Source organism: Pelobates fuscus, chromosome 2 (genome assembly GCF_036172605.1).
Source record: "Pelobates fuscus isolate aPelFus1 chromosome 2, aPelFus1.pri, whole genome shotgun sequence".
Taxonomy (NCBI): domain Eukaryota; kingdom Metazoa; phylum Chordata; class Amphibia; order Anura; family Pelobatidae; genus Pelobates; species Pelobates fuscus.
Window position 1 is genome coordinate 244,705,516 of NC_086318.1, and position 26,714 is coordinate 244,732,229.

At 43.0% G+C, this 26,714-nt stretch overlaps 1 protein-coding gene across 1 annotated transcript in view; it reads right to left on the minus strand.

Moving 5' to 3' along the window:
* Positions 1–26,714, minus strand: part of TAGAP (T cell activation RhoGTPase activating protein) — a 122,575-nt gene that overhangs the window by 74,753 nt on the left and 21,108 nt on the right. The gene's annotated exons all lie outside the window — the stretch shown is intronic.

A 26,714-nucleotide genomic window follows, 5' to 3' on the forward strand; every position in this document is an offset into this window, starting at 1 on the left:
GTGTTTATTTTCGTATTGACCTTGGCTTTGTTCCTGACTGAGTTTATCTTTAACCCTTTCCTGTCTTGTTTGCCTATCTCACTGATTACTGTGTAACTGATTCTGACTAGTTCTCGGTTTCGCTGTCTCTGTTACCCTGACCTCAGCTCGGCTCTGACTACGCTTTATCTCTGTCTGATGTTTAGTACGGCCCTTCTAAGGCCCGGTAATATGTTATATCCATGTCTTGTCCCTTGTTAACCTAAACTCTGCGTGCTAGGGTATTACACTGTGACAAATGCCACCTTTGCAATAAGTCAGTTTGTGACATTTCATACTGGCTATATATTCCACAGTCAAGTGTTAGTGATATTATTGTAAATTGGAAGCCTCTAGGAACAGCAGCCATGAAGAGAAAGACCATGTAAAGTCACAGAGTGGGGTCACCGAGTGCTGAGGCGAGTTTTGCCTAAAAGTCAGCCAATGCTTTGCTTATCCCAAGCAGAAGAGTTCCAAACTTTCAGTGGCATTAATATCTACACAAAAACCCTTGAGGCATGAGTGCCATCAGTTTCCATGAATGGGCTTCCATGGCCAGGTTAACGTTACCTGCCTGACTACATTGGGCCAAGTTTAAATTGTGGTGGATGATGGATAATGGTATGGGGATTTTTTTCAGTAACGGAAAGACATTTTGGATAATACTATGCTTTCAACTTTGTGGGAACAGTTTGGGGAAGGTCCTTTTCTATTACAGCATGACTGTGCCTCAATGCACAAAGCAAGGTCCATAAAGACATGGTTGGAGGAGTTTAGTGGAGAAGAGCTTGACTGGCCTGCACAGAGCCCTGACCTAAACCCCAATGAAAATATTTGTAATGAACTGGAACAGAGATTGTGAGTTAGGCCTTCTTGTTCAACATCAGTGTTTGGCTTCATAAATGCTCTACTGCATGAATGGGCAAAAACTCCCACCGAAACACTACAAAATCTTGTGGAAAGCCTTCACAGAAGACTGGAAGCTTTTATAGCTGCAAAGGGGGGACCATCTGCATATCAATGTCTTTGTATTTAGAATGCAATGTCATTAAAGTCCATGTTGGTGTAATGGTCAGGTGTCCCAATACTTTTGCCCATATAGTTTATTTAGGTATTGGGAGCATGAGCTGACACTCTGAGGCTCCCTCATTAAAAGGTTGACTCCCACACTACCTGTCAATCAATAACTCAACATTTGACCCTGTGTGCCAATACGACACAGCATCTAATGCTGAGTAGATAGTCACAAAAGGAGCAAAAAACACTCTTCAAGGCCATTCTCTTGTACCCTGTCATTGTGGTACTCCTCCAGCAGGCATTCCACACAAACACTAACATGTCAGCATTAGCACGAGAGATTGCACTGATTGGGAAAGTATGTTCAAGCTTGTCCAAAGGCAGTGCTGTAAGACCCACAAACATCCAAGAATGCAAGCACTGGGGCAAGGGGATGCAGGTACGTAAAACTATGACAGCTCTCGAAGGACAAAATAAAATTATTATTACCATGATGAATTCTATATTTAGTGCATTATTAACTACTTCCCAGTGCGAAAACTATGGTCTTGATTGTTGCCCTGCAGCTCTGAACTCTGATATGCACTGCTAGTTTTGCTTCTGTTGTATGCATTTGAAGACAAGAAAGCTTAGAGGGTTTTTCACTGATTTGAAATGGTCATGGTGCCATGAGTCTGTATGCACATCTTTACGCACTAGCAGTGTCACTAACCAGCTATTTCAATTATATGCATATTCCTATGTGCAGAATTGTATTAATTGAATGACAGCTGTCAACTGACTCGCTCAGCCAATGAATGGACAGTGGGATCGACTTTTGGCTTCTGTAGCCCTGCATAATCTAGATCATGCATGTCCATCCCGCAGTCCAGCACCGCGGCTCATTTGCAGTCTGGACTGCCGGGTGGCGAGGGAGGCAGGGAGCCCTTTACATACTGTGCTCCTCCTTCACAGCTGTATCGCGCTCCCTGCAGTGAGCCGGCAACCGGAATGATATAACGTCATTCCGACATCAGCATCACTACTGGGCGGACAAAGACCTATGATGGAGGAGCACAGAGATCACAGCAGCAACCCACCAGGGATCACGGATTCACTGCAGCCCTCCCAGAGCAAGGTCTTTAGTACTAAATGTGTATGAATTGGATTTTTACGTATGTATGTCAGTGATTGTGTATATGTCTGTAATTGTGTTTGTGTGTGATAGTATGTGATTGTGTGTACAGGTCTGTGATTGTGTGTGTGTACAGTATATCTATGATTCTGTGTTAGTATGTATGTCATTGTGTGTATAGGTCTGTGATTGTGTGTGTGTGTGTATCTGTGATTATTTGTGTGTGTGTGTATCTGTGATCATATGTGTGTCTATGTATGTGATTGGATATATAGGTCTGTGATTATATGTGTGTGGGGGGTCTGTGATTGTGTGTGTATATCTATGATTATGTGTGTGTATATCTGTGATTGTGTGTATGTGTGTGTTTATGTGTATGTTATTGTTTGTATAGGTCTGTGATTGTATGTGTATGTATGTGTATATCTTTGGTTATGTGTGCATATGTATAAACATGTGTATGTGTTTAGTAGATATCTCCATAATTTGGTATCCTTAAATATGGCAACCCCACATAAGGATAATATATAAGTTAACAAATAACTTTAGATATCTACTAAACAATTGAAATATTAAAATACAAAAAGGGTATTTTAAAGTTGTATTGCTTATATACATTATTATTATTATATTATAACTATATTATATATATTGATGTGGGACCCAAGAAAATTCCTCTTTCCTCTTTCCTCAGTAAGCCAAAAGGGTTAGACACCGATCTAGATGTTGACACCGGCTACAGAGGACCTTTGGATCACAGTGGGGAGCCAGGCAGAAGTGCAAATTGTTGCAAAACTAGTCGCTCCATTACCAGGTAACAGGGCCAGGGTACTCCTCAACTCATAACTACAGAGGGCTGTAGTGGTTATGATGCCTGGGGTAACCCTTTAATCTGATCTCCACAGAGTCGAATCCTGTAGACTGTATACCAACATATCATCCCTGCATCTCTTTAAGATCCTCAAAAAAAAGTGAAAGATACATACCACTATGCAACCATGTTTCATGCTTAATATAGGTACATATTCATTGGGGTTTATAGTGCCTGGAGTCTATGGGCTTGTATGAGTCACAAACAGGCTGTATATAGGATTGGAGAAATATGCCTATGACTTTTTAATTGATTAGTAGAGGACGATGACACCATGTGGCCAGAACCCAGACTGCACATTCATATTGTGTTTACATACTGATTAATGAGAAACTGTTTCTTTTAGTTAATAAAACTTTTTAAATCACCTGATAACATTTTTTTTTATTGTCATTTACCCGCTACTACACCATAAGTGGAGGTGTATCTATTAATTCATGAATATACAACCTAGAGAAGGAAAAACAAACATACACATTTTTCTCTACACAATCACAGTCATACAGGAAATTGATCAGCACAGATTAAAAAACTGAAATTTTAACCTATTAGTAATTAGTTGCATGAGCACCAGTAAAGTTTAGAGAGATATTTTATTTTCATTCTATATGCTTACTTTCTAAAGGCCACTCTTTAAAAAATAATTGACAAAATGTTATTAATGTAGCTATATGTAACAAATACCTTTAATTTGATTACATAATACATTCACGTATTATATCAAAACTTCAAATCTGCGTTTAGATGCATACAAAGGATATTCAATATAGCTTTAGACCAGGGGTTCCCAATTAATTTTTCCAGTGGAACCCTTTAGACATGTGCATTCATTTTCGTACGAATACGAGTCCATCCAAAAATGTGTGGTTTTTTTTTGTATTCGTTTACTAAAATGTAAACGAAAGCCTTGCATACGAAATCTAAATGAAACGAAAGGACAAATGCTGGATGCATTACCTTTTTGTTTAATTTCTTTCAACCTGTGCTTGTAGAAAATAGCACTGCGCATGCACACAAAAAAAAGTACGGAAGGAGCCGGCAGCGCTACCAGGTCCCTCCTTGTAATAAATATGACCCCCCCGTATTAAAACCTATGGAGGTCATTTTAATAAAAGAGGGGTTAAATCCTCCCGCATGCCCCTACTCATGGCATGCCGTGAGTAGGGGCATGTAACCTAAACAGCAAGCAACCAGTGGCTTCTCGCTGTCATTTAAAACTACTAGAGACAGGGCAGCTATTGCCCAGTCGCTAGTGCAATAAGCGCGGACCTGGCACATGAGCGGCAGGTGGGGTCCCTAAATAAATAAATAATGGGAGGAACTTAACATCCCCCCTGGTCCCCACCCATGACCGGTGGGTGGGGACCTTAAATAATTAAATAATGAGAGGGAACTTATGTCCACCCCAGGTTCCCACCCATAAGCGGTGGGTGGGGATCCCAAATAATAAAGTGACTAGGGGTCCCCAACCCCCTCCAATAAAAATACTCTACCTACCCTCCTCACCCTAATATTAGTGAGGGGGGGCAATAAACTAACATTTTATTAATATGGGGGTCATAGTGACTCCCATATGTTTCAATGCAGGGGGGGTAGGAATGGCTAATGTTTATTACAAGATGGGAGCTGGTAGCGCTGTCGGCTCCCTCCTTGTTTTTTGGGTTTTTGTTGTGCATGCGCAATGCTTTTTTCATCCTAATGGATGAAAACAAATAATTTTTTTACTAATTTCATAACAAATGGTTTATGGACGAAATTTTAGATGGACAAATGAAATTTTTATTTAGGAAGAAGTAATTCGTACAAAACGAAAATTTCACTGGTGCACATGTCTAGAACCCTTAGACATAACGCGCTAACAACGTGGAACCCCTAAAAATGTGTCCGCCATAGCACAGATAGTAGTACTTAGGAGCAGGTGTGCTTTTGTTTGTACAGTTGGAGTTTTGATACAGGGGTGTGTTCGAATGTTTGCATTTGCTTGCAGTGGTGTGCTTGGATGTATTAGCTTTTAAATGCGGATGTACATTTGTGTGTAGTATTAGTGTGTGAGTATTTGAGTGAAGGGTGTGTTTGAGTGTTTGTATATAAATTTGAATCCAGGGGTTTTTGTACGTAATGTTTGTGTTTGCAGGAGTGTGTTTCCATGTTGTGTTGGTGTTTGATTGCTGGGATGTATGTTCCATGGAACACCAACTAGGAAACGCTGCTCTAGACTATCAGGCAAAGAAAAATTAAACAATAATATGAGTATATAACCTATCTTAACCCTTTAAGGGTCATGGTTCCCTTTTATTCTAGAAGTTTGGTCCTTAAGGGGTTAAACTGTCACTCAGCATGCATACAATAATGTATATATGCTAGCAATATGTCTAGCGCAATGTGTACATTAAATTGTAGTTAAATTGTAGTCATGTTGCCAACAGTTTAGACATTAATGGCTGTGTGTTAAGTTATTTTGAGGGGACAGCAAATTAACACTGTTATACAGGCTGTACACTTACTACTTTACATTGTAACAGAGTGTAATTTCTTCAGTGTTGTCACATGAAAAGATATAATAAAATATTTACAAAAATGTGAGGGGTGTACTCACTTTTGTGAGATACTGTATCTTTGAATGCACAACTCATTGAAGCTTGTAGTGGACAGGCCACAACAGATGACCTGGACATACACTTCACATACATTTACACACCTGGCCAGCTGCTGCATGTTAGTTCGGGCCTATCCTGATAACGATCCAATAATAGAGAAGCTGAGCAGACAGAAACAACATGATTCTATCTCTCCAGCTCCTTTGCTGGTGTATCACACCTGCCACCATATCAATATTGAGAAAGGAGTTGCACTAAAGGCAGCTTATAAACAGCAGCAGCTGCTACCTTAAAGTGTAACCCCCACTAATATGAAGCAGAATGGGACATGTGTGTCTCAGTGCTGCCCTTATATTAAAGTAACCCTAACCTTAATTCTAAAACTACTATAAAAAACTATAAGCATATAGAATTCTAAAATGTGTATAAGGAAGACATTCATAATCAAACCAACCTACTGGTATTTTGGCATAATGCATACCGGCAGGGCCGGCCTTAGGGGTGTGCGAGCTGTGCGGCCGCACAGGGCGCCATGGAGCAGGGGGCGCCCTGCGGCCGCATAGCTCACACGGCAGGGGCGTATTAGCCGCGAGGCTAACAAGGCATTTGCCTTGGGCGGCATTTTCCAGGGGGCGGCAAAAAACGCCGCCCCCAAATGCCCAAGGCAAATGTCTTGTTAGCCAGACATGCTGGGCGGTCGGGCGGCGCTGGTGGGCGGCTGGTGAGGGAGCACTTCCTCTGAGCTGTCTGCTCAGCTCCCTCGCGCGCCACAGAGTGAGGCTGGGAGCCGGAATATGACGTCATATTCCGGCTCCCAGCCTCACTCTGAGGCGCGCGAGGGAGCTGAGCAGACAGCTCAGAGGAAGTGCTCCCTCGCCAGCCGCCAGCCAGTGCCGCTCGCCCAGCAGCCACTGGACCACCAGGGAGGAAGAGACCCCCCCCCCCAGCATTCCCATAGGTAAGGAGGCTGGGGGGGGGGGTGTTTAAATAATTTTTTAAAAATGTGTTAATGTGGGTGAGTGTGTGTCTGTTAGTGTGTGTCTGTGACTGTTAGTGTGTGTGTCTGTTAGTGTGTTTCTGTGAGTGTGTGTGTGTGTGTCTGACTGTGTGTGGCTGTCTGCCTGTGTGTGACTGTGTGTGTGACTGTCTGCGTGTGTGTGTGACTGTCTGCGTGTGCGTGTGTGTGTGGCTGTTTGTCTGTGTGTGTGACTGTCTGTGTGTGTGTGTGTGTGTGTGGCTGTTTGCCTCTGTGTGTTTGTGTGTGACTGCCAGCCTGTGTGTGTGGCTGTCTGCCTGTGTGTGTTTGTGTGTGTGTGTGGCTGCCTGCCTGTGTGTGTGTGTGTGTGTGTGTGTGTGTGTGTTTGTGTGTGTGACTGCCTATGTGTTACTGTCTGGGCAGACTAGATGGTTCTTATCTGCCGTCACATTCTATGTCTGTGTTTGTGTGTGTGTGTGTTTGTGTGTGGCTGTCTGTGTATGACTGCCTGAGTGTGTTTGTGTGTGTGTGTGTGACAGGGTGTGTGGGGGAGGGCGGGGCGCTGTGAAGATTTTTGCCTAAATGACTAAAGCCGGCCCTGCATACCGGTAGTTCCCAATTAGGCAACATACATTTGAGAAAAAGTGTGGCAAACATTAGTAAAATTTTGGTTCTTACAATAAACGCAGAAACCTTGTTTAGTTTTAAGTTTAATAAGCGAAGGGAACAGTTATAATTCGTGTTTACTAGAAAACTCTAAACGTTCTATAAGTACTGCCAGAAAGTATGGCGTTTCATTTTTAAAAAAAGCATTGGAAAACCAAAAACTGTGACCACAAAAAAAATTAATTCCTGCATTAAATAACTGTTTTTATTTCATTTCTTGTAAAATTTGGTGATAATGTAATGTCAATATCTGCAACCCCATTACACCCACCTGTAGAAATTTTCACCACTTTAATGTATAGTATGGAAATTTCTGAATGATTACGGTAAGTCATTCATTACAGTATGGTGAATACTTCTCACCTACACTACTTTTTTATTTTAGTTTTTTAAGAAAGTAGAACTACTTGCTCTCATCATCTAATTTTATTTTGATATGTAAATCAGTAGGTTCCCAATATCTTGAATTGCAATGCTTGGGAGAAATTTCAGAAATTGTGTTTCTCATGCTGATAGTTTTTAATTCTGAGTCTGTAGCTGGCAGCGTATGTTGGAGCATGCCTCCTTTTGTGGCTGCTCTGGTTTCTGCAGGGAGCCAAGTTCTAATTCTTAAAAAGCACATTTGAACTGGATGGCATTCATGTACCGTGAGATTGCTTGATTGTGAGATTCTTAAAATTAAGAATTAATAAAAAAATAAAAAAAAACAAAAAGTACATTGCAATGATGGTGTTTAACTCGTTATAGGCCTCTGGTCAATGTGTTTGTAGCACAATTTGAAAGGGCTTGAAGCAGGAATCAAGATTGGTGAAAATCATCGTATGTGGATGTGCTTTGTTGCCATCTAATATTAGAGATAGTAGCATAATAAATAGATAGAGAGCTCATGAAAAATAGACAGCTAGTTTGTTTAGACAGATAGCCCATAGCCATAGAGCCAGATCATGCCTGTAGTGGGAAAGAGGACCTGGTTGTGGTGAATAGGTCACACAGGCAGAAGGTGGCTTTGGCCAGATTATTTTCTTAACACCTTAAGGACCAAACTTCTTGAATAAAAGGGAATTATGACATGTCACACATGTCATGTGTCCTTAAGGGGTTAAATAGCGGGCACAAGTTCACCTCACCACCTGAGTACTCTTGCAAACTGCACCCCTATATTGCTTCATCACTGAAGACATTCTGCTATAGTGGGCCAAAATATGTTGACCTGTTTGTCTATTATTTTAATAACTATAAGTCATACATACACAGATCCTCTTATTATCTCAACTGCAAGGTTGTGGATATAGGTTGCTCCTTAAGTGTACTGCCAGTTCTTTTTTAGATAACACACTCAGGAATCCTGACAGTATCTATCCACCATAAGAAGAATCCTGCATTTATATTAAACACAACATAACTCCATGGCTATTGCAAAAAAACATGCAGGATCAGATTTTTTTTATTTTAGGAAATATCCTACCATTCCTACCATTCATTAAATGTCTTCTACAGTGAGGGAAAAAAGTATTTGATCCCATGCTGATTTTGAAAGTTTGTCCACTGACAATGAAATGATCAGTCTATCATTTTAATGGTAGATGATCAGTGAGAGACAGAATGACAAAACAAAAACAATAAATCCATAAAAACGCATGTCAAAAAAGTTATACATTTATTTGCATGTCAATGAGTGAAATAAGTATTTGAGCCCCTATCAATCAGCAAGATTTCTGGCTCCCAGGTGTCTTTAATACAGGTAACGAGCTGCACTTAGGAGCACTCTGTTAAAGGGAGTGCTCCTAATCTCAGCTCGTTACTTGTATAAAAGATGCCTGTCCACAGAAGCAATCAATCAGATTCCAAACTCTCCACCATGGCCAAGACCGAAGAGCTGTCCAATGATATCAGGGACAAGATTGTAGACCTACACAAGGCTGGAATGGGCTACAAGACCATGGCCAAACAGCTTGGTGAGAAGGTGACAACAGTTGGTGCGATTATTCACATATGGAAGAAACACAAAATAACTGTCAGTCTCCCTCGATCTGGTGCTCCATGCAAGATCTCACCTCGTGGAGTTTCAATGATCATGAGAATGGTGAAGAATCAGTCTAGAACTACACGTGAGGATCTTGTTAATGATCTCAAGGCAGCTGGTACCATAGTCACCAAGAAAACAATTGGTAACACACTATGCTGTGAAGGACTGAAATCCAGCAGCGCCTACAAGGTCCCCCTGCTCAAGAAAACATATGTACAGGCCCATCTGAAGTTTGTCAATAAACATCTGAATGATTCAGAGGAGAACTGGGTGAAAATGCTGTGGTCATATGAGATCAAAATCAAGCTCTTTGGCATCTACTCAAATCGCCGTGTTTGGAGGAGGAATGCTGCCTATGACCCCAAGAATGCCATCCCCACTGTCAAACATGGAGGTGGAAACATTATGCTTTGGGGGTGTTTTTCTGCTAAGGGGACAGGACAACTGCACCACATCAAAGGGACGATGGACGGGGCCATGTACTATCAAATCTTGGGTGTGAACCTCCTTCCCTCAGCCAGGGCATTGAAAATGGGTTGTGGATAGGTATTCCAGCATGACAATGACCCAAAACACACAGCCAACAACAAAGGAGTGGTTTAGGAAGAAGCACATTAAGGTCCTGGAGTGGCCTAGCCAGTCTCCATACCTTAATCCTATAGAAAATCTGTGGAAGGAGCTGAAGGTTCGAGTTGCCAAACGTCAGCCACGAAACCTTAATGACTTGGAGAGAATCTGCAAAGAGGAGTGGGACAAAATCCCTCCTGAGATGTGTGCAAACTTGTGGCCAACTACAAGAAACATCTAACCTCTGTTATTGCCAACAAGGGTTTTGCCACCAAGTCAAAAGGGTCAAATACTTATTTCACTCAATGACGTGCAAATCAATTTATACCTTTTTTGATATGCGTTTCTCTGGATTTTTTTTGTTTGTTATTCTGTCTCTCACTCAGTGGCGTACACACGATCCATGGGGCCCCGGTGCAAAAAGTGATCCGTGGACCCCCCCGGCGCTTACACTGCGTGGGCCGGGGCCGCAACACATGGCAGTGGGCACTAGTTCACAAGTTCACAGGGGTGGCAGGGCTGGGTGCCAGGTCCCTCTAGTTTAACCCTGCAGCTGAAAACATAGCAGTTTCAGAGAAACTGCTATGTTTCACTGAGGGTTTATCCAGCCTCTAGTAGCTGTCTCACTGACAGCCACTAGAGGCGCTTCCACGATTCTCACTGTGATAGTCACAGTGAGAAGATGCTGGACGTCCATAGGAAAGCATTGAGTAATGCTTTCCTATGGGCAGTTCTAATGCACACACGGCTCTTGCCGCGTATGCGCATTAGGAGCTGAGAGGTGGGTCAGGGCAGAGAGATCCCCAGCACCAAGGGAGCCCGGCACTGGAGAAAGGTAAGTGCTGAAGGAGTTTTAACCCCTTCAGCCTAGTGGGAGGGGGGCCACAAGGGTGTAGGGAACCTAAGGACTATATAGTAACAGGAAAACTAGTTTTCCTGGCACTATAGTGGTCCTTTAATGACAAAAAAATTCAGATACACATTTAGACAAACAGATACCCATGCAGACCAAGAGATACACATACAGACCCCACCCCAGGTTAAAAGGCTGGCAAAATGTTGCCGTGGCCACACTGGTGTACATACCCGGGTCGCTGGGCGGCCGGGCCCCCTGAAGGGCCGGACACGGGCGCAGCTGTGACCCCTGCGACCACGTCCGCATTTTGGCAGTGCTGTCACTGTTAAAATACACCTACCACTAAAATTATAGACTGATCATTTCTTTGTTAGTGGGCAAACGTTCAAAATCAGCAGGGGATCAAATACTATTTTCCCTCACTGTATATAAATTTAAGTAATGCTAGAACTATGTCATTCAGCTGCCAGAAGCCGCCATCATTGTTGTAATCTTGCGCATAGAATACAGCATTGAGTTTATGGAGGATCCCACAAGACATGGGATCTTCCATAGATAGAGCCAACTTACCTTCAGCCATCACTGGTGACAGCTGGGAAATTGACACTTCTTGACAGAGGTAGCTCCGCCCAGTATCAAGACGTGTCAGGCGGAGAAAAACTTGTCCCTGCTTTGTACTTTTTCAGGGGGGCAGGGACAGTGCCTCTTTAACTACTACATATAATACCCATACTACTACTACCAAAATTATATTGAACATTTTCTAAGAAGAAGTAGAACGAAAAAGTTTTTCAAAAAAATTTGAGTCTATAATTGGGGGTCATCTTATACACGGAATGTCACTGCAGGGGTAAAAAAAAATACTTGTACGTGGGGCCCAAGTCAAGATGGCGCCTGCCGCTTTTCATTGTGCCGCGGTCCACACACATACCTCCCGCTGATCCACTTCTGTACGCTGTGGCAAGGAGGAAGAGGCAGGGCCAGTGCAAGGATTTTTTGGGTAGATAGGCGAAGATGTATTTTTCCGCCCCCCCAAAAATAACATCTTCACCTATGTGCCTCTTAACCAGCCCCTCTCCCTGTCCATTATTGGTCCCCTCCCTTCCCTGTCCCTTAGTGTTCTTCTGACAGTCACACACACTCAATGACAAACACACACACTCACTGATCTGACACACACTCATTCATTGACACACACACACTGATTGACACTCATTGGCAGACACACTGATAGTCACACACAGACTCAATGACAAAGATACTCTCACTGATTTGACAGACACTCACAAACACACACTGACAGACACACATACACTGACACACTCATACACTCACATGTAAAACTCATACAATCACTCAGACACACACACACACTCATATAATCACTCAAAGACACACACACACTCACTCACAGACAGTCACTCACAGACACACATACACTCACTCACGCACACACTCACAGTCACTCACAGACACACAGACAGTCACTCAGACACACATACAGTCACTCACAGACACACATACACTCACACACAGTCACTCACAGACACTCACACAGAGACACACTCACTCACATACACACATACACTCACACACAGTCACTCACAGACACACAGACACTCACAGACACACAGACACTCACAGACACACAGACACTCACACACATCACATACACTCACTAATTATTTTAATAAATAAACATTTTCAACCCAGCTTCCCTGCCTGGAGAGCTGGTGTGGATGAGGAGTCATTCCCTGGGGTCCAGTGGGGCTGCTGGGCGGCGTGTGGCAGTGCTGTGATCAGACGCGGCGAGGGAGCTCTAACCTCTCTGCTCTGCTCCCTTGCGCACTGTCTGCTGATGCCGCGGGAGCTGTAATATGACGTCATATTCTGGCTCCCGCGACATCAGCAGACAGCGCGCGAGGGAGCAGAGCGGTGAGGTTAGAGCTCCCTCGCCGCGTCTGATCACAGCACTGCCGCCCGCCGCGCCGGGAGTCAAGATGGTGGCCTGGCAGGAGGGAGAGCTTCCCTCCTGCCGGTCACTGAAATCTTGCGCCCCCGGAGCCGGTGCGCCCTAAGGCGCCCTGTGCCGCCTTATGGACGCGCCGGCCCTGGGAAGAGGTCCCTATATGAGTGGGAGCTGCAGCAGGGGAGCATGAGAATCATAAGTGTGATGTTCTCCTCTGAAGTTCCCCTAAAATATCAAATTTGTCATATTTGATGTTTGAAATATTTATTTCTTAAGTTTTGGCTAAAAAATAGGGGTTGTCCTATACAAAGGGAGCATCTTGTACACTGAAAAATACTGTAATCCTTGCCATAATGCAATGCATTATCGCTCAACGGTGTCTGAGTGTGCAGTTGACTGAACCAATGTATTGAGGAAGTTCTTTCCATTTTCTACATTCACATATTGCACGCTGGTTTTCCTATCACAGTATAATGACTTGCAGTGAATGAACTTTTAAATTCAGAGACTTGTAACCATCAGTAGTAACAGTGTTAAATAATAACTAGGAAAAGTCAGATATCTCTACATCCAGCTGAGGTTCTTTCTTTATTCTTGCAATAGGCTTTGAAGAACACACAGGCGAGAGCTAATTTTAAGAGGATTTGAGCAGCAGATGCTGAAAAACAGATTTTTATTTGGGGGCAACAAGTTAATTTCCATCTCCTGATGTGTTTGCTAGAGCATAAGGCTTTTCTAATTTTACAACCTCTGCTTTGTCACAAATGAATTATGACAACAACGAAACTATTCATTGAGTGGTGAAACACAATGGGAACACTAGACCCAATAAAGCTGCTGCTCTGATTTAACAATTCGTAGAGATTTTCTTTAATTATGATGTGAAAGTTAATCACCATGAAAGGAGCATGTGGATGAGCTCAGTAAATCAGTTTCTATTCAGGAAAGAAAAGATTGTGAAGAGTGAGGATACAGTGAACAGCATGTATTTATACGCATATATGCACACGTATATAAATATCAGATTTGTAAGTCCTGCACTCCCACCACAACTACCAGCCATTGAGCGCTTGAAAGAAATCACAGATAACACTTTTCTAACAATTTACCAATGCTCTGAAATATTTCTATATATTTTAGAGCATTAGTGAATTGCACATAACATAATTTTTTATGAACTTTCACAGAACAAACACCACAAACATGTCTCCTGACTTGACAATGCATTCTGTTTCGAACAAATTGTGATTTGTCAAAATTTCGGGTGATCTGCAATTCATACAAATTTCTGAATTGGCACATGGCCACATCACAAAATAAATGAAAAACGACATTGGATTAGCTGTTTGTGTGTTTTGGAATTTGGAATTCTTTTCATGGCACCCAAAAAAGTGGACTGATGGTTATGCTACAGATGTTACGTGTTAACTGTTCTCACTTGATCAGTGAAATAACTGGAATAACAACGTGTCTATCAGTGTACTGCAAAGCATATACTTGATATTCATATTTTACAGTACACTGATTGCCCATTCTCCATGCCCTTTTGATTTGTCCCAAAATGTTTGCAAGTAAAATTTGCCTAAAGCGAATTGCCATGTGGACTTTTTTCCGAATCAATTGGAATTAATTATTTTGGACAACCCAAATTTTCACCATGGACAATTGTTATGTACAAGCAATGTTAATTTACAATTTCTCACTAATCAGTTATACAAATTATAAGACAAATAAGCATTGTGGCTAAAATATTAAATAAAGAAACTTATAATACAGCACAGCTCAGTATAAAAATAATAAGTAATAATTTGGTCGTGGTTTAACCTGATAATGTTTTCTGACTTTAGTAGCGTTACTAGCAGTACATGGTCTATGAAATTTTGATTTTATTTATTTTTAATTTATTTTATTTATCAAATTTTATCAAAGTACATATTTTCTCTTTTAGAGAATGTAATACATATAAAACATATTAGCCACACTATTACATAGACATGAACATTCACTACTACATTAAAATGCATACACTTTTCATACATAGCTTAACATTGCATTTTATTTTTAATATAATTTCTGATTAGAATATACATTTATTGCTTTTCTTTACTTTATTTGCCCCTTATATCTTCCCCCTTTCATATATATAGAGGCTTTATACTGAGATATGTTTCGGTCAGTTTCTCTTTTTCTACTAACATTAATCTCCTTTGTATTACTTACAATGTTCTATCTGATTTCCTCTGTATAGTTTCTCTATTATGTTTGTAGGATGTCTATGAGTGTTTTTCATTAATTTATTTTTCTCAAACTGTAGGAATTATTTCTATTTATACCCATGTCCATTTTACATTAATGTAGCACCTGGGCCTTAACTACATTCCATTCTGGGATCTTACTACTTCTCCAGTTTCTTGCTAATACCAATTTTGAGGCAATCAGAATATGTGTTATCATAATACTACACTCTTTAGGCATTTTAGTCCAATCTAAATATAATATAACTTTTAATAGTTAATGCATAAAATGCTTGAGGTAAGGACCCAGATACAAAACAAAAAAGGGGGGGAGAAATGAAAATACAATACACAAAATAAAGAAAACCAAAATAAAGAAAAATAGATCGGGAGGATATCAATAAATGTGAGAGCGTGCTGGATGGGGATAGTATAACCTAAGGTGATAACCTACAAGTTACTATACGAATGAACGCCCCCCAAACTGCTGTATATCTCACAGGTACACTATAAACTCTTGATTGACTCGTGCTATGTACCCTCCGTTTACTCCCCGCTGACAGTATCCAACACGGAATCTGGTAGGGTAGAGAGAATGGCAAACTATAATGTGCCCATGAAGGAGGGAAAAAAGGCAACGAGAAAATAACATGAGAGGTAAGTGTATCATATAAATGAGAACTGTTCTGGATGATACTAGTGTATCTAGAAACGATACAGTTATGAGAGCAATGCCTCTGGGGTTGAGGGAGCGAACTCAGTGAGGAGAGAGCAGCCACTGATAACCAGACAGTGCTACAAAATGCTAGCTAACAGCTGTACAGTGGTGTCTTTGAGAAAAATCCTTACTCTACACCCACCAAACGTGCCCCCATCATCACCCCTCTTAAATAAAAATGATACAATTGTAGGAACCGGCTGTGAGGACCAAACTCGGTGTTCAAAGAGCGCTCAGTAACTGGGATGCAGAGCTACAGTGAACCAGGTCTGTACTAGCCAACCTGCTGGACCTTAGGTTTCAACGCTCGCTCAATACAACAATTCTGTCCCCTTATGCAACTCTTGCTTAATACACCAAGTCTGTCCCCTTGAAGCCACCCCTTTGAGTTTAAAAAAAAAGAAAAGAAAACTCTGTATCTCTATAGAGGAACTGTAACGGATTGCTCAACTTGCTGACTAATTCTCCATGCGAACAGACTCAAATCATATCCTCCCTAACTGCCTGCCTGACACGTGTTTCGGCGCCAACACAAGCGCCTTCTTCTGAGGCTTTTTTAGCATGCAATCATAAGTGTCAGTCATCAACAATTTCCCTCTCAGGAGATTCACCTCTAGGTCCCGTTAGGGTCGTGGTGAACCAGCCGAGCCTGTCGAGGGCTGGAGCGGTGTGGGCAGAATAATATGTAGTAATTCTTTAGAAAGTGCATTAACCAGTGATTGGTGTCAAGATTTCTTGTCAGGGGATGTGAAGGTGTGATGTTATATGTCGTGTCAGGGTATAGGATGATCTATAAGGGGTCCGGTGTCGGGTGTTGGTAGTAAAGTGGTATGGCACTAGATAACTATTGCGGATGGTAAGAGAAGGAAATGGCACTGGTGAACACGTAGTTTCAATTAAGATCTATTAGATTTACAAGTGTCAAATTATTTCCCTTTATTTCCGTCTAATTTCCTACCACCTTCCTCCCTCCTCTTAAAAGGTTGTGAAAGAGGAAAAACAAAATAGATTATTATTTATATTCCTTCCTTTTCATCTGATTTAGCTTTCTATGCCTCATCTCCTTCTGATCCTCCAAATCCTCCCTCATTCTCCCTCCTCAATTATATGTCCCTTGTTTTAGTCAATTCAATATTCCTTCCAATGACTCAAAATATTACATATTCCCCTCATTCATTACTATGAACCTTGTTGTGAATCCTCATCTGTGAGGATAGCAATTGCTGGTAGGAATTGTTTTCTTATTTTTCTTGTCTGGAACGACAAATCTGTAAATATTTTTATATCTTTAAATTTCCCATCTTCTGTTATCCTTTGTCTTGCTGTTTGTAGGAATCTTTCGTTAAAAAGATATGAGTGACAGCATATCCATACGTCTCTTGGGACCTCTTCTGGTATGTTTCTAGGTTTGGCCGTTCTGTGACATCTTTCAAAGAAGTCTACTTTCTCATCCAAGGTGATTCCCATCTCCTAATGAACTCTATTATAAATTATTGGATTTTGTCTTGTTCGATAGCCTCTGGAATCAGTGGTGTATCCTGGTTTTGTGCTGCCCTAGGCAGGACAAAACACAGGTGCCCTTCCCCCGCCACCCCACCCTTCCCCCCCCCGCCCGCCTTCTAAATACACACACACACATTCACTGACAGATACGCATACACTAGCTAACAGACATACACACTCACTAACAGACACTGACACACACACTAACAGACACAAGCACACACACACTAACAGACAAACTCACTAACAGACACACTCACACACACAGGGCTGGCGCTACCTGTTAGGGGGACTAGGCAGTCGCCTAGGGTGCCCCTTGGGAAGGGGCGCCGCCAGAAGCGCCGGCCCCCCTCATGCTGCAATCGCCCGCCCGAGCGCTCTATAGAGAGCCTCAGACGGCTGCAGCTTTGCCCGGGCTGGTGCGTCCATGAGGGCGCACCGCCCGGGCGCAGCATGAGGAGAGGGGCTGACAGGAGGGAAGCGCTCAGCGCTCCCTCCTGTCACTCCCTCACTGTAGCGTGGCCGAGCCCTGTATGGTCCGCAGGTACAGGGAGCATCTGTCTCCTGTACCAGGCCGGACTAACTGGAAGTGCACACTTACCCGCGGACCATACAGGGCTCGGTCACGCTACAACAGAGGTAGGCGAGGGGGGAGGAAGAAATTGACGGGGAGGGTGGGGAGAAATTGACAGGGGGGAGAAATTGACAGGGGGGGGAAGAAATTGACAGGAGAAGGAAGAAATTGACAGGGGGGGAGAAATTGATAGGGGAGAAAGAAATTGACAGGGGGGAGAAATTGATGGGGGGAGAAAGAAATTGACAGGGGGGAAGAAATCGACAGGGGGGAAAGAAATTGACAGGGGGAGGGAGAAATTGATGGGGGAGAAATAAATTGACAGGGGGAGAAATTGACAGGGAGGAATTGATTGGGGGAGAAAGAAATTGACATGGGGAGAAATTGATAGGGGGAGAAAGAAATTGACAGGGGGAGAAAGAAATTGACGGGGGGAGAAAGAAATTGATGGGGAGAGAAAGAAATTGACAGGGGGTGAGAGTGACAGGGGAGGGAGGGGGAATGAGAGTGGGGAGGGGAGAAGAGAAGAGAGTGACAAGGGGGAGAAGAGAGTGACAAAGGGGAGAAGAGAGTGACAAGGGAGGGGGGAGAAGAGAGTGACAATGGAGGGGGGAGAAGAGAGTGACACAATCACACACAATGCACCCCTTACACACAGAAAAACACACAATGCATTACACACACAGACACACACACACAAGCAATGCAACCCTTACACACAATGCATCCCTTACACACACAGAAACACACAATGCATTCCTTACACACACTCAATGCACCCCTTACACACACTCAATGCACCCCTTACAGACGCACACACTGCATCCCGTACATACACAGTAACACACCTTGCAGCCCTTACACATACAAACACAGATTCACACAATGCATTCCTTACACACATATCAGGACATCCTCTACACACTCCACCCCCTGTGAACAAACTCATTGGTGGAACATGAAGGTGGACCCTGGGACCCAGACCTTGAGCTGTGTAAAGGGCCCCCCAAAAATGGAGCTGCTTCCCATTCTCCCAGAACATTGATTTTTGTGACCACAGTTACAAACAGCCTCCAAAGAGCATGTTCTACACCAGACCAGTGGAGCCAGACTGCAGCTCATCTGGTTGTAAGTAGGCAATCTAGTATATTATTCGTGGCACTAATCTCTAATTTACCTCACATTAAAGAAACACTATAGTGCCCAGAACCACTGCAGCTTAATGTAGTGGTTCTGGTGTCTATAGCCTGTCCCTTCAGGCCTTTTAATGTAAACACGGCAGCACTGCAGCACTGGCGTTAGTTAACATGACAGATCATATGGTTGGGGCATTGTGAGGGGGGAGAAGGAAGGAAATTGGAGGGGGGAGAAGGAAGGAAATTGGAGGGGGGAGAAGGAAGGAAATTAGAGGGTGAGAAGGCAATGAGAGGGAGGGGGAGAAGGCAATGAGAGGGAGGGGGAGAAGAAGGAAATGAGAGGGAGGGGGAGAAGAAGGAAATGAGAGGGAGGGGGAGAAGAAGGAAATGAGAGGGAGGGGGAGAAGAAGGAAATGAGAGGGAGGGGGAGAAGAAGGAAATTGACGGGGGTAGGGGGAGAGATTGCCATCCATCACACACACACACACAATGCACCCCTTGCACACAGAAAAACACACAATGCATTACACACAGACACACATACACAAGCAATGCATCCCTTACACACAGCAACACACAATGCACCCCTTCCACACACTCAGTGCATCCCTTACAGACACACACACTGCATCCCATACATACACAAACTCACCTTGCAGCCCTTACACATACAAACACAGATTCACACAATGCATTCCTTACACACATCAGGACATCCCCCCCCCCCCCCCCCACACACACACCCCTGTGAACAAACTCATTGGTGGAACATGAAGGTGGACCCTGGGACCCAGACCTTGAGCTGTGTAAAGGGCCCTCAAAAAATGGAGCTGCTTCTCGTTCTCCCAGAACATTGATTTTTGTGACCACAGTTACAAACCGCCTCCAGAGAGCCTGTTCTACACCAGACCAGTGGAGCCAGACGGCAGCTGAAGCCCATCATCATCCTCATCTGGTTGTAAGTAGGCAATCTAGTATATTATTCGTGGCACTAATCTTTAATTTACCTCACATTAAAGGGACACTATAGGCCCCAGAACCACTGCAGCTTAATGTAGTGGTTCTGGTGTCTATAGCCTGTCCCTGCAGGCCTTTTATTGTAAACACGGCGGCAGTGCAGCACTGTGTTAGTTAACATGGCAGATCATATGGGTGGGGCACTGTGATGTCACATGGGGGGGCGGCAAACTTTACTTTTGCCTAGGGCGGCAAAAATCCTTGCACCGGCCCTGCAGACACTGCATCCCTGTGGGCGGACTCGGAGGGGGGGGGGGGGGACTCGGGTGCAGGCGCCGGGGGGCCCAGACCTTGAGCTGTGTCAGGGGCCCCAAAATTTCTGATGGCAGCCCTGCACACAGACACACTCACTAACAGACACACACTGACTCACTAACAGACACAAACAGACATACACTAACAAACACACACACTCACATTAACACACTCACTTTTTTTTTAAATGTAAGCCTCCTTACCTTTGGGAATGCTGGGGGGGGGGTTCTCCCTCTCCCTGGGGTCCAGTGGGGCTGCCGGGCGGTCAGTCGGTTGGTCAGCGCTGGCGAGGGAGCACTTTCCCCTGAGCTGGCTGCTCAGCTCCCTCGCGCGCCGCAAAGTGATGCCGGGAGCTGGAATATGACGTCCCGCCCGCCCGGCTTGTCAGTTAGCCGCAACGGCTAACAAGACATTTGCCCTGGGCATTTGGGGGCAGCTTTTTTTTGCCGCCTCCTGGAAAATGCCGCCCAAGGCAAATGCCTTGTTTGCCTCATGGGTAATACGTCTCTGTCTGGAATGCTTCATATTCTTAAATTGCTGCTTCTATCCTCCATTTCAGCAAACCTTGTTTCCATTTCCTGTATCTTTTTTTTATTGTTTTTCTATTGTCTCCTTCTGTGTCCCAGTTATGAATTCTAAATTTTCTATTTTTTCCTAATTTATTTTGGCTCTTTGTCCAGTACCCAGCAAGTCTTTTCTAAGCTCTGCATAATTACCCTGTACTTCTTGTTTAATCTGTTTCATTTGTAACTCAAAGTATGCTTTCAGGTATTCCAGGGCTACTGTTTGCTGTTCCGTGGTCCACTCATTCTCTAGATTTTCTTGCATATCTCCTCTTTCTTTTATTGATAACTTTTTATTTGGAGTTTCTGTTCGAGAATTTTCAATTGCGCTTTTATCCGAGTCGAGAAGAAATTTAAAAGTCTCTTCTCTTGTTTTTCCTTCTTATCTTTCTCCTTTCTTAAAGGAAAACTCCAGTGCCAGGAAAACAATCAGTTTTCCTGGCACTGCAGGTACTCTCTCCCTCCCACCTCCCATCCCAGGTAGCTGAAAGGGTGAAAACCCCTTCAGGTCACTTACCTGAGACCCCGCCGATGTCCCTCGGCAGTGGTTTTGGGTCGGCGTCGCTCCTCCCAGTAATCACGTCAGCCGGTGGGCGAGACTGATCCCGCTCGCCGACTGAGGAAACCTAATGCGATGCGCGCCAATGACGCGCACGCGCAATAGGTCTCCCCATAGGAAAGCATTGAAAAAGATTTTCAATGCTTTCCTATGGGGAATTGAGCGACGCTGGAGGTCCTCACACAGTGTGAGGACGTCCAGCGACGCTCTAGCAAAGTCTTTGCTATGAAGCAGGAAGTGCCCTCTAGTGGCTGTCTAGTAGACAGCCACTAGAGGTGGAGTTAACCCTGCAATGTAATTATTGCAGTTTATAAAAAACTGCAATAATTACAGTTGCAGGGTTAAGAGTAGTGGGAGTTGGCACCCAGACCACTCCAATGGGCAGAAGTGTTCTGGGTGCCTGGAGTGTCCCTTTAAGGTAGATTTTTGCTCCGTCAATTTTTTTGACACCATCAGCTTAACTGATTTAACTTTTTTACATCAGAGGAACCACAAGGAGGAGAGAGGAAGAGAGTAAACAATAAAAAGAAGAGAAAGAAAAAGAAAACCTTATATATATTTTGCTTCAGGTATATATTCCTCTCTTTATCCTCTCCTTTATCTTCTCCTCTATTTCTTTGTTTATCTGTAAACTGTTCCTTTCTTAGTTAGTATCCCCTTTTGTATTCTTATTTGGGATTGAGAGTTAGCAATTTTCCATCTATTTCAACAGGCATTGAATATCTCTTATTTTCTCTAAAATATCAGTATTTTCATCTCCCAGTTATAAGGTTGTGCTTGTTTTATGTTTTAAAGTTAGAATGTCTCTTTTGCCTGTTTGTTAAATCAATTTCTTTCTGCCAGTAGCAATTGTTATGCTTTTCATTTAGTAATTTCATTCCTTTTCTTCCTCTCCTTTCCTCTCTTCCTCCCTCCTTCCTCTCCTCTCTTATCTTCTCAAAGTTCAACTTCCCATACAATATGTGTTAGTATCTGTTTTAGCAAACAATTCCCCCCCTCCTTCGTAATCTCTTTGAGTTACTCACATCACCCAGATCCTTTCCAGGTCTGCTGCTGGCGGTGTGTATTTAGGCAGAGTACTCTTTTCCAGCGAGATTATATCCACCACTCAGGTGCCAAGTGCATTAAATGTTTCATGCAGGGGGCTGTTTGTACCCTCCACCACATCCTTCACACCAGTCTTCCTTTTCTTTTCTCGATGGGATCCAACTCTGCCTTCTCCATTTTCCACTCCACGCTCCCACCAGGGCTACCCCAGTGCCAAATCTCTGGGATTCCGAACGCAGTTCAGCAAGGAAGCAGCCTCGACTCAGCCCATTAAAGGACCACTCTACGCACCCAGACCACTTAATGAAGTGGTCTGGGTGCCAGGTCCAGCTAGGGTTAACCCAATTTTTTTTATAAACATAGCAGTTTCAGAGAAACTGCTATGTTTATAAATGGGTTAAGCCTTCCCCCTAATCCTCTAGTGGCTGTCTCATTGACAGCCGCTAGAGGCGCTTGCGTGATTCTCACTGTGAAAATCACAGTGAGAGCACGCAAGCGTCCATAAGAAAAGCATTGTAAATGCTTTCCTATGTGACTGGCTGAATGCGCGCACAGCTCTTGCCGCGCGTGTGCATTCAGCCGACGGGGCGGAGAGGAGGCGGAGAGGAGGAGGAGAGCTCCCCGCCCAACGCTGGAAAAAGGTAAGTTTTACCCCTTTTCCCCTTTCCAGAGCCGGGCGGGAGGGGAACCCTGAGGGTGGGGGCACCCTCAGGGCACTATAGTGCCAGGAAAACGAGTATGTTTTCCTGGCACTATAGTGGTCCTTTAACCCCTTAAGGACACATGACATGTGTGACATGTCATGATTCCCTTTTATTCCAGAAGTTTGGTCCTTAAGGGGTTAACGCGGTGTGCGTGCGTATGCCGTCATGTCACCTACGCATCCCACCCCGCTTGAAAAGGTGAAATTTGGATTTTAATCATTTTGAAAACTGCTGTTCAATTCACACTTAAAATTATAAAATCTCATCAGTCAGTGGACTGGACATAATGTGCAAGTAAGAAAAGTATATAATTCTATGTATATTAGTTATTATTTACTCGCCTGTGTTTGCTGATACTTTATAACTTAATAAGTTAACAAAATGCTAAATGACAACATATTGTTACACTGAAAATTGTACTCCACTGTATACAAGACAGGGTACAGCAAGCATGTCAAACTCAAAGTCTAGCATGGGCCACGTAAACGAGGTTTAAGTGTACGTGGGCCGCAAAAAAAAAAAAAAAAAAAAAAGCCTTAAATGTTCATAGAAGAGGTTTATTTTGAAAAGTACAGTATATAAAAAAAAAAACAGCACCCCCCGCTACTAAACCAAAGCACCCCCTCTACTAAACCACAGCACACTAAATCCCAGTCCCTCCCTCTACTAAATCCCAGTCTCCCCCATATACTAAATCCTAGTACCCCCCATATACTCAATTCCAGTACCCCCCTGTAGCACACAAGCAGACTCAACTCACATTGCTGCTGCCAGTATGCGACTCCGGAGTCCGGGCTCTGGTATACCCCAAATGGCGCCGTCCACACCCTGTGCCAAATCTGATCCTCCCGCTACTTCTTCAAACTGTGTAAAGGTGGAGCATGTTGCTGTCATGTTGGAATGTGACGTGGTGTTGCGTGCTTCCATGCACCTCCAGGTACTCCACTGTCCAGTCACATCCAATGCAACACTGACCAACACACACACACTCACTGTAAGACACACACTTACTGACAGACACATACACACACTCACAGACAGACACAGACAGAAACACACACACACTCACAGATAGACACACACACGCACACACTCATTGACAGACACACAGACACTCACTGACAGACACAGACACATGCACAGACACACTCACTGACAGACACACAGACACTGACTGACAGACACACACACAGACACACACATACTCACTGACACACACACACTCACACTGACAGAAACACACACACACACACTGACAGACATACACACACACACATCATTTTCTTTATTGCTCCCTGCCTTTAGGAACCGATGTGGGGTCTCTCCTCGCGCGCAGTTTAGTGATGCCGGGTGCCAGAATGTGACATCATATTCCAGAGCCCAGCTTCACTACAGATGGCGCACACAAGAGAGCAGTGAGGAGCAGGAACACTAAGCTCCCTTGCTGGCCATCCTCCCTGGCCGGGTAAATTTTAGCAGATTAGGCACCTGCAATGTGAGGAAAGCAGGTGCCTACTCTGCTATAACACTAAGCATGTACTCGTGGCTCGCCGGGCTGCAAAGATGTCCATTGTGGGCCGCATGCGGCCCACGGGCCACGAGTTTGACATGATTGGGGTACAGCAAGTTAATGTCAAACTAATTGAACAAACATCAACAGAAATTGTTACTTGTCCAGATTAACAAGGTTATGTGGATTAAGGAAGCCTCAGTCTTTGTGCACTAAAAACAATTTTGTCTCATTTTGCTGCCATCAACCACACAGTGAACATTAAAACAAATGAGCAGAAATCTCTGTGTCTCACACCAACCCGGAAAAATGGTATAGTTACTTCATCTTCACACTGCATGCAAGAGAGAAAAGGCCTTGCTGAGCATGTGGTGGAGCTGTTATACAATTTAATATTTACTATAATACATCAAACAATCCTCATGGGTCTTCACTTTCTGCTAATGGAAATAAACATCCTTTATCTTTGTGTTTGTATATGATGTTTGTATCATACACAGTTATGTTACATTGCTGCCAGCCTCCCCACGTTTGCCTTATTAAGAGTTTAGAAGTATGTAGGGGCAGCACCCCTCCCTTCCTGTCTCATTAGAGAAATTTGCATTTTAGCTGATACCAGTAAGGTGATTTGTATGTGTTCTAGCCCTATTCAGGGTTAAGTATGTAGGGGTTTATAAAACACCCCTTCCTTTCTCATTAGAGATGTTTACACTTTGTCTGATACCAGCAAAGTTTATTGTTTGTGTAGAAGCCCTATAAAGGGTTAAATGTGAAAGGGTTTATAAAATACCCCTTCCTGTCTCACTGGGGATTCTTGGCTGATAGCATATCTAATGGCTAGTGTAGGAACTCACCTATTGAGGCTTGCCTTGACGTGGCAGGTGAGCTTATATATTCAAATGGCCATTGGAATAGAACTAAAGAGCCTCCGTTTTGTTTAAATGTACATGGGGATTTAGGCCAGAGCGCAGGTAACGTTCTCTTTGTTTTTACTATGTATTTTAAGCTGTTGGATACTAAGCTACTGCTGCTGTAAGCGCAAGCTTTATCTTTGTGTTTGTAAATAATAATAATAACAATAATATAATGTATTGATGCAATTTTAAGTAAAGGGGATGGAAATAAATTAAATACATTTCAGAATGCTAAAAGTATGTTGAAGAAAATAAAAAATAAACTTTAATATACTGTGATGGGTTTAAATCCCCTGTGTCAGCATTGCATCAATAATGCAATTGATTAGGCTGTTCCACACATACAACTTCAGTCCCAATTCAATTCTATCAACCCATCATTCCAATTAAGGTGTTCGGGGGGGGGAGTCATGGGAGTAAAGGAGAGGACTATAACTCATTTAGCTTGAGGTAGGAGACGTTGCAGCCTCTCTTACAATTATTTTGGGATCCAGAGGACCCCCATTTATTAATTTCATTCTATATGCTTAGTTTTTATTTAAATTGGAAGCCTTGGATACTTCAATGTTATACTTGTGCTTTTTGGAATCACTTCTACTTGATGCAATAGTTATGTGGCTTTGTTTTTTGTGTTTGTTTTATTTTAATTAATCTGTAAATAGATTATGCAGTAAATATAGTCAAATTTAAAACAGATGTGAACTGTGTGTTTAGCATTATTGGTTGAATAATTATGTACTAGACATGCAATTTTGGAATAAGTGTTTATAGGTCTGAGATATCATCGGTATGCACAAATAATATATGCACATAACATATATTTAATAAGATGCTGGGAATTCATTCCTTTAGCTTTTAATCATTTGGGTCATATGATAATGCATATATATTCCATTTAAGAGATCATTGCATTAGGCAGATGATCAACCTGCCTTTCTATAAATGTATCAAATCCCCATATTTTCTACCTTTCAGTACGCCGAATACCTAGAAAAACACCAAATCTGTATTCACGGAGGTTCTCTCACAGGCTGTGGAATTTCCAGCCACCTGACTTCATTACTTTTGGTTCAGTTCAGCTATGGCTCAGTGAGAAACAGCTTGAAATTCTGTCATCATCATGAGACTTGAAAAATAAACTGAAAATAGCAGGCTTAACTCACAACAATATACTGTAAAAATAAGGAACACGCATATCATTGTCCTTAAAACGGGCTTTACCATATCACTGAAATAGAAATGAGATATGGACATGTAGATTGTCAGCATATATGTCATTATCACACTACGTTATGCATATTTA